Source organism: Mustela erminea, chromosome 4, assembly GCF_009829155.1.
Source record: "Mustela erminea isolate mMusErm1 chromosome 4, mMusErm1.Pri, whole genome shotgun sequence".
NCBI lineage: Eukaryota > Metazoa > Chordata > Mammalia > Carnivora > Mustelidae > Mustela > Mustela erminea.
In genome coordinates this window covers 44,156,301-44,171,949 of record NC_045617.1, presented here as the reverse complement: position 1 = coordinate 44,171,949, position 15,649 = coordinate 44,156,301, and the positions used below count along the sequence as shown (strand labels likewise).

General features: G+C 41.3%; 1 long non-coding RNA gene and 2 other non-coding genes across 3 annotated transcripts; all 3 read right to left on the bottom strand.

Annotated features, from left to right (window-relative positions):
- Positions 1 to 2,415: 2,415 nt before the first annotated feature.
- LOC116588264 lies at positions 2,416 to 2,985 on the bottom strand. Its single transcript, XR_004284864.1, has 2 exons — positions 2,910 to 2,985; positions 2,416 to 2,666 (listed from the first exon to the last, which is right to left on the bottom strand). It is a non-coding gene; the product is annotated as an uncharacterized LOC116588264 (long non-coding RNA).
- Positions 2,787 to 2,857, bottom strand: LOC116589613. The gene has a single exon (XR_004285372.1). It is a non-coding gene; the product is annotated as a small nucleolar RNA SNORD50 (small nucleolar RNA).
- Positions 2,986 to 3,118: 133 nt separating the features above from the next.
- Positions 3,119 to 3,188, bottom strand: LOC116589614. Its single transcript, XR_004285373.1, has one exon. It is a non-coding gene; the product is annotated as a small nucleolar RNA SNORD50 (small nucleolar RNA).
- Positions 3,189 to 15,649: the final 12,461 nt, after the last annotated feature.

Below are 15,649 nucleotides of genomic sequence, written 5' to 3'. Positions count from 1 at the left end.
GAAAGCATAGAAAAGAATTCCTATTGGCTAAAGCCACACACATGTAGACTGCTCATTCAAAATCTGAAATCAGTACTAACCATGCAGATCTCAGTCTATTATAGCCATATTCCTTTATTCCTGAAGTCTTTAAGTCTCCATTAAGTTCTCTATTAAGTTGCACATATGCTCAGAAAGGTTAAGTGCCTTATCCAGGTAACTTAAGGACCCTGTTTGTAACTAGTAGTTACCTATTTGTTAATATAAAGGTATTACCTGGTGTGTTAACATTCCCAAAGGATAAGGCTAGTAGACTCTAACAGTCAAAACCTCCATTGTGTGAATGAAAAACATCATCCAAATCTAGTAGTTGTTTTCCATTTTAATGGAAGCTGATGTTAATTATATGTTAAAGTTTCAAGCTTAATTTCACTAAATTGTACCTTTTTGGTCCTGATTTGTTCAAGTGTGGACTCTGCAGAATCAAACGGACTAAATTATGTGATTTTCTGCTCTATGTCTTCCCGCTGAAAAAGAGGTCAAGTTTTAGGTAAATCAAATGACCATAGCATTACAGTTGCCCCCAAACACTTCAGCCTTATCTTCCACATTATTTGTTCCAGATCTGACCACCCAATTGATACCCAAATTCCCAATTCATCACTCTCAGGTCCTGGGGCATACAATCTTTACATCAAGTGTTTATATGTAAAGATTTATATTCCTCTGGGTTGGTTTTGATTCAAATCCACTGTTCACTTGCCTCAGATATTAAGTATCTCTCTCACAGTGCCTTTTGCCACTTTGTGCCACTATTAACAGAGGACACAGCAAGTGTTTTACTTCTGACCTCCTTATTAGAGCCCAGTACAGTACAATACATAAACACATTAACTTGATTCGAAGTCTATCAACTGAAGAAATGTGACATTACCAGAAAAAACTGAGAAGGGAGCAATAACTGCAGGAAAAGAGGTCAGAGTGCTCCCAAGGCAAATTTCACAACTTGTTTTCAAGTCCTGTGTGCCAGCTTTGACAAAAGGGCAGACACGTCCCTGAAAATTTTGTGCAGACCTTGCTTGTATCATCTACTTCAATAATGAATGATATTATGTACACCTAACATTTAGCATGCAAACAAGTGCCAACTAGGTAGCTAAGGTATCCAGGTACTTAAGATCTTGGATGATTAAAACCAAATGTAGGCACATTTGTTTTTTGAAAAAAGGCAACAAGGTCACTAATCCAAAGCCTCCTTAATTTAGGAATAGCATTGAGAAATTACAACTTCAGTAGTTAATATTTTGCCAAATCACTCCACATCATATACATTATACCACTGATCTTCAAAAGTTTCTAAGTAGTCTTAAAGCCACACAGCTTTCCCAATTCCTTCTGGTAACATCAAGATACCATGTGTAATCCATTATGCCAAATGGCTTTTCCCATTGCTGGATTTCCAGTCTTAAGGCCTCATTAAAGGGACCACACCCTACTCTCAGTTTAGACACCTCACACTTCCTATCAAAAAGACTGGTTCGTATTTCCTGCAGACAACTTGTAATTCATTGAACCTATAATTTAATAGTGTGTAGGGACTCAGAATACTTGATCTCTACGTGGTGGCATAAATACCTTCTATTCTAGTTTGGCTGCAATAAACTATTTCCAATGTGTATTCTGTACACCATTTTAATTCGTGAGTAAATCCACTCTGTGCCTGACCAATAACCCCAAATGCTTGTCAAATCTCATGAACCTCTTCTGAGCTACATGGGTCCAAACTGAATTTTCACTAAAAGCCAGGAAAATATTTTGGGAACAAATACAGCTCATTATAAGCTGACAAAAATTCTATTATTTTGACTGACACAGAAGTATGGGCTTAAGAACAACTTACTTATGCAGCTATTTATGGAAAATGATCATGCATGGGGCCCATCTTGGTTAGATCAGATGCTATTACAGTCTACATTCTGTGCAACGTTTGACTACTTTAAACTCCCTTATCTTCCTCCATTACCCATAACTGTTACACTGTGCTCTCTTCATTTTCAGCATTCTACATTTCCCATCTTGAGCATCCTTTCAAAATACAATTGCATTAGGACCAGTAATCACTGATAATTTTGATACCTGGTATTTTTCTCTCCCCTAACAGGCAGTCTCTCCATTTTGCTCACCATTAGCCCAGGAATACTTAGTACCACACAAAAATCCAAGATGATTTGTACTTATTCAGTGATACTGCCAAACCAAGTCATTCTGCCAAAAAAACCCCAAGGATTTTCCCACAATACTCCGATTTTCACTCCACTTTAATTACATCCACACACTTTAAATTCAACAGTAACCAAAGGCAAAGCATTCAGAGTGATCTGATTACAAGTCTGGTTAACTGGAGAAAAAAAAAAAAAAAAGACTTCACCATAAAAATTAGTTTTCTACACATTCCTGTATTTAAAATAGAACTAGATCTACAAAGCAATCTGACTAACAGGTTGTGGCTAGGGCAGTGTGACAAAAGTAAGAGGCTTAATTCTTATGGATACATTCGATTTGATTAATTTGTTTACAGAAATAAAAATGAATATATGGTCTTGATTTGTAGGTTTTCTTTCCATGCCAGTAAAAATGAAGAGCTTTTCCTTATGTTTTTCATACAAGTAAATCTGGTGGCATTTGCCCTAGAAAAGGAAAAACATTTGAGATTTACAAGACTATTAACATCAGAAGAGCAAAAGAATTCTTAAAAAACAAACAAACAAACAAACAAAAAAAACAAAACTTTGTCCTCATAGTGGTCTATCTCAGAAGCCAGATCCGTATTAAGTTTTCTCAACAGATATTCAGGTTCGGGATAAGATCATCACAGATTAAGACCAAGGACAAAATACTGACCAACTATTAAATAAAAAATCTCCACTCACAGAAATGAGTTGTGCCTTAGGAAGGTTACTGCAAACTGGCCTCTTTCCATGGGCAGACAGCGACACCTCACTGTTGGCAAAGAAAAAAAAAAGCCCACAATAAAACACACTGTCCATCATTGTGAGGTAGCAGTTTTCTCCCTACAAGGTTTATGATCTAACAGAACCTTCTCACTTATAAAACCCAGACAACAAAACTTATTGGTCTTATCTCAGAAGCCGAATCCGTACATGCTTCTCTTCAGGTAGTCAGCTTCGGGATAGGTTTCATCACTGATTAGACCATAATCCATAGGAAATGTTAAATGGGAAGTACTGTACTAGAAATAATGTAGCAGATTTTGTAAACCACACAACTTACAAGCAAGGTTGCTCCTCTGTGACATTTATAGCTCCATTATTGTTCATCAATCTCCAGGATGCTGTTCGAGAACAAAAAAATTTCTTCACTTTATCTACATTATGGATTAAACATACTGAATTCAAGGACTAGCCCAGCACATACCTGGGTTAAGACTGTCAGGTTCCAATCAGGTCATTTCCTAGCAAATATTCTCTTGGATATTTGTTTTGGAATTTCCCCCTGCACCTATTAAGAAATTAAGAAAATTTCAAGGATACATCTTTTCCTGTGTATCAACAGGTTTACTTCTTCAGTTTAAAAACTAAGCTCTCAAATCGTACTTACCTCATCATCACCCGGTAACAGCTCCTTTACACCACAGAGAGCCCACCGTTCCCGCAGCGGACCAATTATTTTGAAGATGAAGCGTTTTCACAGAATGCCAGATCCCTGCCTCTTTCACTAATCTGGTTTGCACACAGCGCCATCTGGGCACAGTACAGCTCAATCTCAGACAAGGTCGGGGACTGCCCATTTTCAAACGATCTTTTGATCTGCGACGACAAAGAAAAACAATCGTCTTAGTAGTAAAGGCCTCATATTCCCAATGTAAAACTAAGTCTCTGCCCCAAATCCTGGGAATAGGGTTGTTCTTCCGCCGCCGCCGCCCAGGTTCCACCAGCCGGGCGTCCGCCCTTACCTAGGCCGCGCGCAGCGCTCGTGGCTATCAGCACCAGCCTCCGCACGCCTAAACTCGAGGCCTGCCGCCGCCGCCGCCACCATCACGCAGGACACGTGGCGGTCTGGCTGCGTGTTTCCCACGTGCAACTTTCGAACCCAGAGCACCCCAAGCTCAAAGGTCTAAAATCTCAGAGAGCTAGCTGCAGCTGACCTCAGCCCGCGCCAACTTCGCCCGCCAGGTACTCGCCCGCGAGGCCCACTCACCCACAACCAACACCACACTTCCCAAGTCCAGACGTAAAAGGCCGAGCGGCGTCTCCAGCAGTTCCCTTTATAGCCTCTCCTGAGGCAGGCAGAGGTCGCCACGCCCCCTCGCATCTATTGGACGTGGGAGAGGACGGGGCGTGGCCGTTTCCTGAAGGAGGAGAGCGGGAGCGCGCGCGGCGGCTCTTTTCTTTCGGAGGCTCGTTCCGGGGCGTGGTGCGCGCGTCGCCCGCCCGCCGCACGCTCGCCCAGTCCCCGGTGCGCGCCCGCGGCGCGCGGCGTGCGGTCGCTGTCGAGCCTGACTCTACGTGGCGCGGGAGTGGCGCCAGAATTCAAACTAACTGCTGCAGTGGGAGGCGAGACTGCCGCCCGCTCCGGGCCAAGACTGCCTAGAACAGATTGGCCGGCTCGGGTCCCGGGGTTTTGCAGTGCAGGGCGGCCTCAGCGTACCACCCTCTCGAGAAATCGGACTGGTTAGCGGGCGCCGCAAGAGCGGGCGGGCACTGGCCTCCGCACGCCCGGAGAGAGAAATTGGCGTGCGGAAGTGCTCGGGTGAAAAAAGCACCTGAAAACCTAGCATTTCTGCAGTCCACGGCGAGAATCCCGCGCCTCCCCAGAGAGCCGGCCGGCGAAGCTGCACGCGGCCCAGCTGCGCCCCAGTGCGGGCGCCCCAGTGCTCCCGGAGCTGCGGGAGCTACCCCACCCCCGCGTTTCCTTGTGCCAGGCACTGCAGTTACGCGATCAGCACCTAGAATTCCCGAGACAGCCAACCTGAGAGGTAAATACCCCATTTGGCAGCGGAGAAAACTGAGGCCCTAAAGCAGCTAATTTGCTTAAAATCGTACAACTGAACAATTTTGCAGTTTTTAATTTCTTTGTGCTAAGTTCGCTAAAATGAGTGCAGGAGAAAGTTAAATTCGAGAAATACCCCGAATACTATATACAAATGGCTCAAAAAAATTCAGTAGCAATGATTGTATTAATTAGTAAGTGTGAGCGAATACGTGTATATGCACACGCAAGCACACATGACATTTGAACATTCTAGAATCTGAAAATTCAGGTCTTCATAAGGCACTCATGAGTAATGATTATTTACGTGTGGGTTTTTTTTATTGTCCTACCCATGTGTAAGGAACATACCGTTTTGTGTCCGTTCTTTATTTTCATCTTTAGAACAGTGTTCGGTCTGGCATAAAGTAGGTTGTCGGTAACGACTGGTTGAAAAATGAAAGTATATATGATGGCCTTTTAGAAAATTAATTTAGAAATAAATTTAGAAAACTTAGAAAATTAAAGACCAGACTGCAGATTAAAAGGTAATAGTGAAAAGCAAATTTCTGTAACAGGAACCTAAGTGATGAAGTGATTACTTGCCTAGCTAGACATTATGTAAATTTTTTAAAAAGTATTTTGTAATGTAAATATATATTTACATGTTGCTCATAGTGAAGAAATTAAAACAGTACAAAAGGGTATAAAAAGCAAAAAGTTCCTTTCCATATCACTGGGACTCTCCCCACTGTTAACAGTAACCACTGTTAATATTTTTAAAATTTCTATGCATATACAAATATAGGTACATATTTTTTCATATTTCATATCTGCAGATAAGATCTGTATGCTTTTCTGCAACTTGCCTTGCCCCCTAATAAATCTAGATTGCTCTCTGTATCAATACATATAGACGAACTTATTCCTTTTTTTTTTTTTAAGATTTTATTTACTTATTTGACAGCCAGAGATCACAAGTAGGCAGAGAAGCAGGCAGAGAGAGAGGAGGAAGCAGGCTTCCTCATGACCAGAGCTGAAGGCAAAGGCTTTAACCCACTGAGCCACCCAGGCACCCCTAGACAAACTTGTTCTTGTTTCCAGCTGTGTAATATTCAGTTGGATATATGGTAATTTATTTCCTCAGTTTCCCATTTTTCAATTTCAAATAGTGCTGAAGTGAATTTCAGATATAATGAGCTTGTGAGAAGATCTGCAAGATCGGTTTCTAGAAGTGAGTCACTTAAGTTTCTGATAGATATTGCTTAATTGTTCCTACCATCCTTCCATTCCCACAAAATGGTTGTGTTGTGTTTATATTTTGAAGAGTGTTTTGCTAACTGAAAAACATACATATGACTTTATGGGATGGCCATTATACCCCCATGAAATTGAAAGCTGTTACTCTGTTATCTTTGAATCACTTCTGTGTTGGAGACTACGGAAATCACCTGGTCAAAAGCAGTAGAAAACAATGATTGCCTACCCTGAATTATCAATTGAATTACTTGGAGAGCTAAAAAAAATACCAGATTTCTGTGCCTAAACTTGCAACTACCAAAGCAGAATCTCCAAAAATGGGAGCCAGGAAACATTTCAAACAAGCATATGAGCCAGAGCTGTTCTACAAGAGCATAAGATGAACCCCAAATGTGAGTTGCATATGTAATTTTAAATACTGTAGTAGCCACATTTTAAAAAATAAAAGAATCAGAAATGATTTCTAATACATTTTATTTAATGCAATATAACCAAAATATTTTCATTTCAATACATGATTAGTACAAGTTATTGAGATATTTTACATTCCTTTTTTGTATTCAATCCTTGCAATCTAGTGTGTATTTTACAGTCACAGCACATTTTGGTTTGACTATCCACATTTCAAGTGTCCCATTATTGTATGGCAAGTGGCTACTGTATTGGATAGCACAGGTCTACAGTCATTCATATACATTTAGAAATTCAAGAACAGCTGTTTTAGGGTAAGTGTGGTACTGAATAACTGAAACATATTCCAGCCTTTAAAAAAAAAAAAATCCTTCCATATTAACTTTTGACTCAAACTAGGAGTAACAAATGCAGGATGAATTCAATCTAGAACTTGCCTATTGACAGCACTCCCTTCCAGTGAACATGTGCAATGACTGTGAAGCGGTATACAGCTCATTCAAGGAGTTTATCTCATCAAAGAATGTAGAAACATACCAGGAGATGAAGGCACCTGTCGTTGCTTCTTATACCTAAAACAGTCAAGCAAATTGCTGCCAAATATTCGAAGTGATTTAAGAAAGACCATATGAAGGTCAGAACTGAAATTAAACATGTATGCTTTAGTATGCTAAAAATAAGTTTTCATATTCTTTTTTTTTTTTTTTAAAGATTTTATTTATTTATTTGACAGAGAGAAATCACAAGTAGATGGAGAGGCAGGCAGAGAGAGAGGGAAGCAGGCTCCCTGCTGAGCAGAGAGCCCGATGCGGGACTCGATCCCAGGACCCTGAGATCATGACCTGAGTCGAAGGCAGCGGCTTAACCCACTGAGCCACCCAGGCGCCCCATAAGTTTTCATATTCTTAACACACTTTTATTTTAAAGATTTTATTTATTTATTTGACAGAGAGAGACAGTGAGAGAGGGGACACAAGCAGGAGGAGTGAGAAAGGGAGAAGCATACTCCCCACTGAGCAGGGAGACTGATGTGGGGCTTGATCCCAGGACCCTGAGCCAAAGGCAGATGCTTAACGACTGAGCCACTCAGGCATCCCCTCTTAACACAGTTTTAGATACAATCATCATTTTAATAATTTTTTGGAAAAAATGTTCACTGAGCCCCTGGTGCATTCCATGTTCTTCAGGGAAAGCTAATAATACACAGAAGAGGGGTGCCTGGGTGGCTCAGTGGGTTGAAGCCTCTGCCTTTGGCTCAGGTCATGGTCTCAGGGTCCTGGAATCGAGCCCTGCATTGGGCTCTCTGATCACCGGGGAGCCTGCTTCCTCTTCTCTCTCTGCCTGCCTTTATGACTACTTGTGATTTCTGTCAAATAAATAAATAAAATCTTAAAAAAAAAGAAGAAAGATGCCCTTAATCACTTCCTATTAAAAAAAAAAAAAAGAATACACAGAAGACCTTATCCTTCCTGAAAGAGTTTATAGTTTAATAAGAAATGTTTATCTGACTTTAGATACCTCTGTTTTAAAAATTAGCCATTAAAGACTTTTGGATAAGATCATAATGTGAACCAAATAGTGTTTTGGAAAAAGAGTAAAAGCAGAGTTTAGAAATCAGTGTAGTCATTTAGATGAGATATTATGAGGGACGCCACTATAATTTTTGCCATGGTAATGGAAGGCAGGGAAGAAAGCAACACACAGAACCTAGGTGCTGTTAGGTTCTTCTGCATATTAGTTCATGATTATAATCTTCAGAATAATCCTGGTGTATATTTTTAACCTTGCAGTAGTGATGGAAAAAGTAAGGCATAGAAATTTCGTTAACTGGGGTGCCTGTGTGGCTGAGTTGGTTGAGCGGCTGCTTTTGGCTAGGGTCATAATCTCAGGGTTCTGGGATCGAGTCCCACATTGGGCTCCCTCCTCAGCAGAGAGCCTGCTTCTCCCTCTCCCTCTACCTGCTGCTCTGCCCTTGTGCTGTCTTTCTCTCTCTCTGTCAAATAAATAAAATCTTTAAAAACAAAACAAAAAACAGCTTTAAAAAAAAGAAAGAAATTTCAGTTAACGAACATTCCCAAATCTCTCTCCAAATTCATACTGTCATGAAGACATGATATTGGTGTGTTGAAGGAAGAAATAGGAGGATGTGATGTGATGTGGGAGTAGCATGGAGCCTTGGCAGCCAAGAGAACAGCAACCCCGTTGGGTGGAAGAGGGAAGTCAGTTACTGATTTGGGAGAATGGAAAAGATTCATTTCGCTTGTGTTAAATATGGAGTGGAACACTGAGTTACATATCCAGTGGATCATCAGAAATTTAGAAATGAAGTCCAAGGGCACTGGGTGGCTCAGTTAAGTGACTGCCTTCAGCTCAGGTCATGATCCCAGTGTCTGGGGATTGAGTCCCGTTTCAGACTCCCAGCTCCGCAGGGAGTCTGCTTCTCCCTCTCATGCTCTTTCTTACTCGCTCTCTCTCTCTCAAATAAATAAAATCTTTTTTTTTTTTTTAAAGATTTTATTTATTTATTTGACAGAGAGAAATCACAAGTAGACGGAGAGGCAGGCAGAGAGAGAGAGAGAGGAGGAAGCAGGCTCCCCGCCGAGCAGAGAGCCCGATGCAGGACTCGATCCCAGGACCCTGAGATCATGACCTGAGCCGAAGGCAGCGGCTTAACCCACTGAGCCACCCAGGCGCCCCTCAAATAAATAAAATCTTAAAAAAAAAAATTAAAAAAGAAGAAATGAAGCCCAGAGAAAAGTCAGAGCTGGGGTGCCTGGGTGGCTCAGTGGGTTAAAGCCTCTGCCTTCAGCTCAGGTCATGATCTCAGGGTCCTGGGATCGAGCCCCGCATCGGGCTCTCTGCTCAGCAGGGAGCCTGCTTCCCGGCCCCCACCCCCCCTGCCTGCCTCTCTGCCTACTTGTGATCTCTGTCTGTCAAATAAATAAAATCTTAAAAAAAAAAAGAAAAGTCAGAGCTAGAGAAGGACAAATAAATATAGAGAGAATGACTGAAGTTTTGTGCACAGACAAGTGTGCAGAGAAAAGAGAAAAGTGCCAAATGCAGTAGCCTAGCGCCAGTACCATAGGGTGTAAAGATACCCTACAGTAGACAACTTTTGAAAACATTTCAATATACATAAAGGTCTGGGCAGATAATGCATGAGAATAAAGTTCACTATTACAACTTTTGCTAAAATCATGGTAGAACTATATATGCCACATTAAGTAGGGTAAGCATAATTATTCCAAAACAGAAAAAAAAGCAAACTTCAAAAATTAGGATGAAAGAATCTTAGAATAATGTCTCTTTTCCAGTTTCTAAACTGAACTAGTCAGTAAGCTCTAGGTTTGATGGCAGAATAGACAAATGTGAATTGAAGAAAATCTTGTGAATACTCTATGAAATAGTAAAATGTTAAGTTCATGAAATAAAGTTAAAGAGCTTACATTAGGGGGAAAGCCTCATATATGTGGAAATGTCAAGAGCAGTTTGATACATGAGTCTGAAGTTCAGAGGAGAGGTCAGGGCTCGAGTGTCACTGGCATGAATAAGATATTTAAAGCATGACACTGAGATCATCAGGGAAAGAGTATAAATAAAGAGGAGAAAGCCCAGGACAGAGCAGAACCTTGGTGCACTGCTTAGTTTAGAGTTCTAATAGAGAAGAAGTGCCAGCAAAGGAGACCTCTTAGGTGTAAAACTGGAGAGTATGATATCTCGAAATGAAATGAAGAGGGAGAGAGATACATCATTTGGAATGCTCCTGAAAGGTCTAGTGTGATAACAGAAATGACCATTGGGTTTGGCAACACGAAGAACACAGTCCCAGCAAAATAGTGATGATGGAAGCTCAGTTAAAGAGGACTGAGGAGAAAATGGATGAGAAGTCAGAAGTGGGTCAGTAGCTAGAGAGGGTCATATGTCACAGGACTCCTTTTTAAGGCAAGAAAAAAGAAAAAAAAAAAAAAGTTGTAGGTGCAAAATCCTTAAGAAGAGGAGATCCTTTCCAGAATAAAGATGGAGGTCTTTGACTGGACCAAGAACACTTCATTTGTTAAAAGATAAGGCAGGTGTTGGGAAAGGCAGTCATGCACAGCCCACTGACCCTTGCAGAACTGTATAAGAGTGTACCTTGGGCCTGGAACATTTTCTTTCATGGAGATAAAGAGTCCTAACAGCCTGTGCTGGGCATATGGACTTGTCTGGCATTATCTTTCCCTACTCAGGATTTAATACATACCTCTTTTTTCCGCTTAAAGCGTGTGCATCATTCGGCACCTGGCCAACCCCATTGCTTTATCTGTTCTTGGTGGGAAGGGAAGGACATTTTTCACCTGCTGCATAAAAAGATTGATTGAGTACAAATCACCTCCTTATGTCATCTTCGGGGCAAGATGGACTGGCAGTCACTGTTGAAGCTGATCTTGCTTGATTTCTTCTCTGAATAAAGTGTTGTTCCATCCAGTGTCTGTGTGAGTCATGTCTTTCTTGGCAATGCAAGCCCTACAGACATCTTGCTATTGCTTTTCCTGGTGGTTGACAACAGGTGTTAGTTGCTCAACAGTTTAGGGCAGTGAGCAAGGTCACCAGAAATGTTAGTACATGATGCAGACGAACAGCGTTCATTAGTCCAGCCATCCCAGGGTGATGTCAGTTCCCAAGGGGGTGATTATCGGCTGGCTGAGTACTGGGCTCTCTCTGGCCTAATGGGAATGTAGGTAAGATGTAGACAATTTCCCTGTCAACAAGGATAAACTAGTATGATGGCTAAGGGCAGAAAAGCAAGAGGTGGGCCCTAAAAGTTGGAAAATTAACCTGGCTTCTGGCCACCTTCATACACCCCCACTGTCCTCTAATTCCCACATGCCAGAAGCTGCAGATGACACTCAAGGAGAATCAAAGGCCCCCGTGTGGAAAGCTTTGCTGGATCCAAGTCACTTGAAAGCTCCATGTAGGACTTGTTTACATTAAATGCAAACCAGAAATGACATTGCTGAAAATGAAACTGTTGAAATGAGGTCCTTTTCAGAGAGTGAAATACGAAAATTGAAAGATATGGGCAGAGGCCAGGAGAGTTTCGTGCAGCTTGGTTGGTGCCCCTGTTTGATGAGAAGGCCTTGTAGACCCAAATGTCTCAGGCTGAGTAGTGCAGTAGAAGCTAACCACTGATCCCTTGCTGCAATGCATTTTTTTTTTTTTTTTTTGCCTACATTGAATAGGGCAACAAACAGGACAGAGAGATTAAGTCTGTGTCACTCTTGATGTAGATTGCAAAGAGAATGAGATCTTGACTATGAGGACTTCCCTAACACTAAGACTCCCTGGAAAATCATTCATAAAGCCTGCATTTCAGGTAAAAGCCATAGATTCCTGATTATATGACCCTGCCTCTGGGAACATGGATGATGCACTGGAGGCCTTCATGCAATAGGGCTCTTCCCAGTGGAAGACCCTGCTATCACTACTGGTTGTCTCTGACTGTGGGGGAAGCAATGGAAAAGTTCTACTGAAAAGTCTTGCTTGGGATAGAAAACAATAAACTGATTTCAATGGTTTCCCACAACTTGGGCGAAACAGATTGAAAACAAACAAAGTAAATCCATGCCCAGAGGGCCAAAAGGGAAATTCAAGAGATTATAAAGGGGGGGGGGGAGAGCACAGGGTTGATCCACAGAGCAGAATGGTTTTTGTTGGTAACATGCTATGTGGTAAAGAAAAGCCCTCTAAATTAGAGGTTAAGGCCCTAATCCCATATTCCCATTGTGATGGCTTGGTGGCTACAGAATGACTCAGACCACCAAGCTATCCCAAACCAGCAAGATTCACTGAACTCACTAGCTAAGGTAGTGATGGATAACTGAACAGCCTTGATTGTCTGTTGGCAGAATAGTGAGGCATTTGTATTATTGCCAACAACTCTTGTATATATATCAATAATTCAGGTAAAAACAAAAGAACATCCATGCCCAGGTGGGATGATTACTGACTATATACCTGCAGTCTCCACCTCCCACGACTCATTTTTCTTTTTTTAAAACTCCTTAGCTGGCTTAATCCAGGCACTCGGGGTTCCTAATTAGGGACCATCCTCAAGGGTAGGCTTGATCATCATCCTGGGTCTTGTTCTAGAGACCTTGATGAAGTGCTGTCTCAAAATGACAGGTAGGGTCTGCAGGCAAACTGCATTGATACAGATTGTTCAAGAGTCCCATTAGATCCAGCTCTATCTCCAAATTGGGGGCAGACAGTGATCCTACCAGATTATATGCACTGTATCTGCTGTTTAAGTAGCTGAACAGTGGTTGGGGGGGTTGGACCATTGGGAAAGGCAGTCTGTTGACCCCTGTGTGACTGCATAACAGTGTGCCTTGGACCTGGAACATTTCCGTATGTGGAGATGAGGCCTCTTACCCTGTGCTGGACATATAAAGTTGTCTGGGAATATCTTTCCCTATTCCTGATTTGATACATACTTTGTTCTGCTTAAAGTGTGTGCATCATATGGCACCCCACTTCTGGATCTGTTCCTGGCAGGGAGAGATGGGGATCCTTCATCTGCAGCACAGGAAGGGTATTGTAGATCATCTGTGCATCAACTGTTGGGTGAGATGTGCTGGCTGTGGGGGACTGATGTTCACTATTGAGGCTGATTGTACTCTGCTTCTTGTGTGAGTAAATTGTTATATCCAGTGTTTATGTGAGTCATATTTCTTGGTGACTCTGATACCTGCAAATCATGCAGTGGTTGACATCCTGGGGTTTCAGTTTCTGGTAGTAAGCAGTATCTTGCTCCATGGCAGGAAGTAGAGGTACAGATGATGCAGGTCCTGACTCATTGTTCATATTTTCTCAAATAATCATGAGACAAGGTCATCAAGCAAGAACGGAAAATAATGAGGTACAAGAGGCTTAGGAGAAAGGGTACTCTGTCAATATGCAGAGTCAAAAAAGGCAGACCAAGGAAGTGAAGTAGGATTTGTTGCCAGAGTTTTGTGTGTATGACATTTATGGCCATACATGTATTAGGAATAAGGTTTTAAGCTTTCCTTTTCTAGAAATATTCAGATACTTAGGTGCAGGTATGGAGTAGGTGGGATTAATTAGGGTTAAAGTTTTGCCAGGCAAGATAATGAAGGAAGAAAAGACTAAAAGAGTTAAGAGTGTTTGCAAGGAAATGGTTTGAACAATAAACAAGGGAATATAAACTGGGTAGGGGGATGATTTGCAGTGAGGAAGTGATGGTATCTGTGGACTGGAGATTTCATTAAGTCCCAGGAAGAGCTGCAGTGGGAAGACTAGAAATGATAGGAAATGGGAGCATTAGCAATTAGGGTTCTAGAATTTGAGATTTTAGAGGTAGTATAATTGTTGGTAAAGATAGAGTAGAAGGTATTACCATAGGATGGGGTAGTTGAGCTGGAAGAATGAAATGGTCATTGGGGGGGAAGGAGGATAAGAAACTGAGAATGTAAGGTATTAGGTGAATCATCACTGTGGATGTTGATAGCACTATAACTGATAAGAGTAGTGGTGGGAATAGGGACTGTGAAATAGGTGCTGGAGTCATCAGTGAATGAGAGGGTGTGATGCAGGGTTTGAAAATGACATCTATTGGACTACTTCCAAGATTATGGGGCTTTGGCAGGAGAATAGTGGAGATAAGATTTGGGAGCTACAACAAAGAACAAAGAACAAGGGGGGCACTCCACCTCTAGGCGTGTTCTACATAAGTGGCTCTGTTTGGAACATTTAAAGTTTGATATGTTTGGAGACATGCCGCACAAAATACCAAGCATGCAATTGAGTAAACAAGCCTAGAATTTGGAAGAAAGGTGAAGGGTGGGGGTATGCATTTGGGATTTGTACTACAAATTCATCAGTTTTGGCTACCTGGCATCCACAGGATTGTTTTTCAATTCTCTTAGGTTTTTTTTTTTTTTTTTTTTTTTTTTTTTTTTGGTGGATTCAACCTTCATTTACTCTCAGCTCATATTATTTGGATGCAGCTACTTATTCTTAGCTGTAGGGTAGGACCAGATAGACTTAACCACTCCAGTCCTACCCACCTGGCTATAGTGATTGGTCTGCAGGTAGAAATAACCCAGTTTGAGCTAGTGAGAGTCAGATTTAACTTTTTTGTCTAACTTTGAGAAAAAGTCCATATTGCATATTCAGGATGTGAAATCTGGAAGTGCTACAACCATCTCTTTTAAAAAAGTTGAAGTATAGCTGACACACAGTGTTCCACTGGTTTCAGGTATATAGCATAGTAATTCAACTAGTCTATATGTTATGCTATGCTCATAACAACTGTAACTACTCTCTGTCACATTACCATTACCATTACTAGTACAATTGACTATATTCCCTGTGCTGTACCATTCATCCCTATGACTTCTTCATTCCATAACTGGAAGCCTGTACTTCCCACTCCGCCTGTTCAGCCTATCCCAACTCCCTCCCTCTGGCAACCATGTTTATTCTCTGTATGTATGGGTCTGTTTCTGCATTTTGTTTTTTCATTTATTTTGTTTTTTAGATGCCACATATAAGTGAAATTGTGGGGTGTTTGTCTTTCTCTGTCTGACTTATTTCACTTAGCTTAATACCCTCTAGGTCCATCCATGTTGTTACAAATGGCAAGATCTCATTGTTTTTTTATGGCTAATATTCCATTGTGTATATGTACCACATCTTCTTTATCTGTTCATCTACGGATGAATAGATGTCTTCCATCTTGGCTATTTTAAATAATGCTACAATAAATTTTGTGTGTGTGTGTATGTGTGTGTGTATTTATTGTTTTTGTTTTTTTCCTATATTTGAATTAATGTTTTTTTCCTTTGGGTAAATACCTAAGAGTGGAATTACAGGACCATATGGAATTTCTATTTTTAATTTCTTGAGGAACTATCACACTGTTTTCCAGAGTGGCTGTACCAATTTACATTCTCACTAATGGTGCATGAAGGTTCCTTTTTCTCTAAATCCTGCTACAACCATCTTTTGA